Raw genomic sequence first — 4,982 nt, forward strand, 5'->3', positions numbered from 1 at the left:
GGCGGAATTTTGCTCCCCGACAGCTGTTTACAGGCAGGTCCTGGAGGTATGTCAAGGCCATTATCTGCGTATATGGGGCGGGCTCAACCTGTGAGCCCACTCCTTACATGTGTTACATGTCGGTAAAGTGTTAAAAATAAATGTTTTAGTAGTTTATTTTTATCGTTTAACAAAGTGCAAAATGAATGAAAAAGAGAAATCTAAATCACATCAATATATAGCCCTTTGCCTTGATTTCTTCAAGGAACACTTTCACACGGTTCATGAAGGAATTCAGCAGGGAGATTTTCCAAACATCTTCGAGAACGAACCACTGATGTTCTGTAGATATAGTCATGTGAAAATCCTTCTCTCTCGTCATGTAATGCCAGACAGACTTGATGATGTTGAGGTCAGGGCTCTGTGGAGGCCATATTATCACTTCCAGGTCTCCGTGGTGTTCTTTGACTGAAGATAGTTCTTCATGACATTGGCTGTATGTTTGGGCTCATTGTCCTGCTGCAGGATAAATTTGGAGAAAATCAGACTTTTCCCTAATGATATTGTATGATGGATTGGTATCTGTTTGTATTTGGACATCACAGTACTGACCTTTACTTGAATTAATAGCAAGTCAAACTCTAGAAAGAAAAAAAAATACTTTGTGGTATCGCTTACCATAATACATTCATTTATAAATATATATTATTGCATGTATATTCTGATATCTGCAACTGGTATAGCACATAGAATTAATCTACTTTGTAATAGCATACACCAGGTCATTATTTTTTCTGAAACACATGAGAAAAATCTTTGTATGCTTATTTATTTCAGACTTTTACTGCGGTAATCCAATCCTGCCTTGCGCACTAAGGCTATGTGCCCACGTTGCAGAATAGAAGCAGATTTTTCTGCCTCAAATCCGCACTCCCTTGCCATGGAAAACGCTTTGATTCTGCAAAATTAATGAACATGCTGCGTATTTTTCTGCGATGCAATTCCGCTGTGGAAAAAAACGCAGCATGGGCACATCAATTGCGGAATGCTATTAAAATGAATGGGATCCGTTTTGTGAGCGTTTTTTAAACGTTTCCGCAGTGGAAAAACGTGGTGAAAATGCTTAAAAAACGCAACGTGGGGACACAGCCTAAATGTATGGCTTCCACTCACAGCATATTACGATCAAATGCAGGCATATTGTGGAAAAGTTAAAGAGGTTGTTCAGTCACCAGATGTCTGATCCTTAAAGTACCACTTTAGCATTTTGGTGTTTCTAATCTAAGTTTCCTGCCCTTAGGGTACTGTCACACAGTACCATTTTGATCGCTACGACGGTACGATTCGTGACGTTCTAGCGATATCGTTACGATATCGCAGTGTCTGACACGCAGCAGCGATCAGGGATCCTGCTGAGAATCGTACGTCGTAGCAGATCGTGTGGAACTTTCTTTCGTCGCTTGATCACCCGCTGACATCGCTGGATCGTTGTGTGTGACAGCGATCCAGCGATGTGTTCGCTTGTAACCAGGGTAAACATCGGGTAACTAAGCGCAGGGCCGCGCTTAGTAACCCGATGTTTACCGTGGTTACCAGCGTAAACGTAAAAAAACAAACAGTACATACTTACATTCCGGTGTCTGTCCTCCAGCGTCTCAGCTTCTCTCCACTGTGTGAGCGCCGGCCAGCCGGAAAGCGAGCACAGCGGTGACGTCTGACGTCACCGCTGTGCTTGCCGGCTATGGCGCTTACACAGTGGAGAGAAGCAGAACGCCGGGGGACAGACACCGGAATGTGAGTATGTACTGTTTGTTTTTTTTTACGTTTACGCTGGTAACCACGGTAAACATCGGGTTACTAAGCGCGGCCCTGCGCTTAGTTACCCGATGTTTACCCTGGTTACCGGGGACTTCGGCATCGCTCCAGCGCCGTGATTGCAACGTGTGACCGCAGTCTACGACGCTGGAGCGATATTCATACGATCGCTGCGACGTCACGGATCGTGCCGTCGTAGCGATCAAAATGGTACTGTGTGACAGTACCCTTAGTCTTGTATTTACCCATCGTCATCTTCACCACTCCCAACGGTCTCCAGCAGTTTGTGACCTGCCAAATCTCTCCAGTGTTTGCTGGAGCAAGCCAAAGGTCACATTTCAATGTAAATCTATGAGAGTCTCATTTCAGCACTCATAGACTTGCATTGAGAGCTTCTGACCTGGCCAGCCAGAAATTGTGGTCACAAGATGGCTGAGCGGAACCTGAGCGGCACCCATGAAAGGTGAAGACAGCGGCTGGTGAGTATCTAGGGTCAGGGACTCACCAATAGTGTTGAAAAAAAACCAAAAACACTGGAGTGGTGCTTTAAACTAGATCACCAATACAAGATTGGAGGGGGTTTGACACGCAGCACCCCACATCAATCAGCCTTATGAGCCCCAGCAATATCTGAATGTAAATAACTTGAATGGAGCTGCAATTCTCTCGATAGTGGATGTTCTGTAGGACCTGGCAGCGCTACACATTAAATGAAGATACACATTGCATCTTCGCCCAATGTGTTTACATGCTGCGGATGACAAAGCTTACAAAATCTCATGGATGGGGGTACACGGTGTCAGATTCCCACTGATCTGCCATTAATGGCCTATCTTATAGATAGATCAACAATATCTGGTGACCGCTCAACTTTTTTAATATTATAATAGCATATGTTGAATTAAAATTATATATTGACTAATAAAATCAAAACTTCTTTGCTACTTTATTCTATCATAAAGAATTTAAAAGATGGTTTAAAGAATTTTTTTGAGTCCTGCCCTTGAAATGCAGATACCTATAAAAATGTGCTAAAACTGCATGTATAGTTAGTACTGTCTTTATGGTTGTGTTCTGTGTGACCAACAGCTCATATCTGAGTTCTTGATAGTATCTAAACAATTTTTTTCCACTGAAACATAGCACTTAATTCTCAAAAGAAACAAACCTGTTCTCCTCTGCTGGGAATACATTTACACGATAAAGCAATTAAATGAAACCAGTATCCTTTCAACTGGGATTTCTACATTTCTTTGTATCTATTTCTTTAAAGCTACCAATAGATTGCTGAGTTACATATGATATCCCATAGTCACTAGAACCTTGCATATAGAATAAGTCAAGCAGATAAAGAAAACATCTTATAATTTCCAATTCATGGCACACTGAGCTCTAATAAATTTTAGCCTTAGGTGTGCAGCAGATGTCCGATTCTCTACTCCGGTAAGGAGACACTGAATCTTCTGACAGTATTTCTCAATCCCCTAAAAAATTGTAGATGAAAAAATATGAATAATTTAATACAAAGAGATCCATGATGCTTTACTGAATCTTGGCTGTTTCTCAAGGAGAGGTGGGAGATGGCTGTTAGGAATCAGCCCTGTAACATGGATCTTCTATGGGTTTACTCACATCTTTTTCAGCCCATCGTTGGTGACCACTGCAACAACTGAATAGCTGCAGTTCCTAACGGATGAGTAAGAAGACTGATGTAGGCACATTGGCAGCAGTATGGAGGATTGGCAGATGAGAATATATTTATTGATATTTTATTTAGGCCACTCTGGGCCTTATTGCAGCAAAAGAAGGCTGAGCAACCCCTTAACTCACAATATAGTATCTTACTCAGCATTTCTAGTTATTCTTATTTTGTTGGGTAGAATAACTTGTTTTTCAACATTCCGTTTGCATGGTTTCTAGTTTCAGCAAAATGTATGAAAGACGTTGCTTGAAAAACATCCTGGAACCCAGTCACAGACAAACACAGGAAATAGAAAATATAGTGACTGGTAGAGAATAAGCAACACATGACCCAAATATCAACGACACTAAAGGGATGCACTCATTAAATATCCAGTAACACAAGAAGGTAGGAGAAATACCTACAGAGTATATTTGCCCATTAAAAAGATTTTTATTATTGTAAACATAGTACATACATGTGACGCGTGACAATTCTCCTGATCTATTTCTACTACACTATGCATGCCTTTTCTCACCTCCTGCATATGCCTATGTTCTCCTGCATGTATGCCTAGCAGCATCCATTTGTTAAAGCTTTTTTTCTATGTACTGTATGTACTATGTTTACAATAATAAAAATCTTTTTAATGGGCAAATATGCTCTGTAGGTCTTTCTCCTACCTTCTTCTGTTACTGGTAGAGAATATCTGTAAGTAACATTGTTCACCATATGTCTTACTGGATACATTCCTTTTCCGTTTCTGCTATTTGTAAACTGAGGAAAAAGAATCTGCTTTACTTCAAGATACATCATAAAAGTCTGGTACTGTCACAGTGTAGTAAAATCTTATTTATTGGTGTGTCCTCTGAGGATGACTGTTGTGGACAAATCCCAATTCTCAGCTCTCGGTTAAACTGGAATAACAGGGTTATACCTTCCGATATCCATTAGTCACAGTTCCCTATGCAAGGCTTTCTGGCCAGTACAGACATGCATGTAAACACAATGTCTGAGCTAATTCAAGTTAATATGTATCTGTTAATTACTGTTAACCACAGCCACAGTTAAAAAGTATTACTGAAACAATTTTATAGCTTCCCATACACATTACACTGATGTCGGCCAAACCTGCTGATCTCAAAGGGTTCAACAGCCAGTCTAATGTGTATGGTGGCCCTGGAAAAATGATTGTTGGGGCAGTTAAGCATGTTTGATTCAGCAGAGCGAGCGCTCCTGTATATGGGACAGACAGCCATGACAGCTATTGGCTAAACGATCGGTTGAACCATCGTTCAACTGACAGCCATCTGAGCTGTCTGGGGGGCTTATGGCATTGATTCATAAGTTGAGCTAGAATTCATAGGGTAGTGTACTCACTTGGGGGACGGGTAAGGTTTCTGGTTCTCATTGTGGAGATAAAGCTGATGTGTGGAGTGTTATGGGCATTGCCCTATGAGAAAAAAAAGAATGCAAATTAGCTCACCCCTCTCCTTAATGAGAATTA

General features: G+C 41.1%; 1 long non-coding RNA gene across 1 annotated transcript; it reads right to left on the bottom strand.

The window, feature by feature from the left end:
- Positions 1-285: 285 nt before the first annotated feature.
- LOC143771114 (uncharacterized) lies at positions 286-3,570 on the bottom strand. The gene is made up of 3 exons (XR_013215030.1): positions 3,427-3,570; positions 592-620; positions 286-498 (listed from the first exon to the last, which is right to left on the bottom strand). It is a non-coding gene; the product is annotated as an uncharacterized LOC143771114 (long non-coding RNA).
- Between the last annotated feature and the right edge of the window lie 1,412 nt (positions 3,571-4,982).

The sequence above is a fragment of the Ranitomeya variabilis genome, chromosome 1 (assembly GCF_051348905.1).
Source record: "Ranitomeya variabilis isolate aRanVar5 chromosome 1, aRanVar5.hap1, whole genome shotgun sequence".
In the NCBI taxonomy this organism is placed as follows: domain Eukaryota; kingdom Metazoa; phylum Chordata; class Amphibia; order Anura; family Dendrobatidae; genus Ranitomeya; species Ranitomeya variabilis.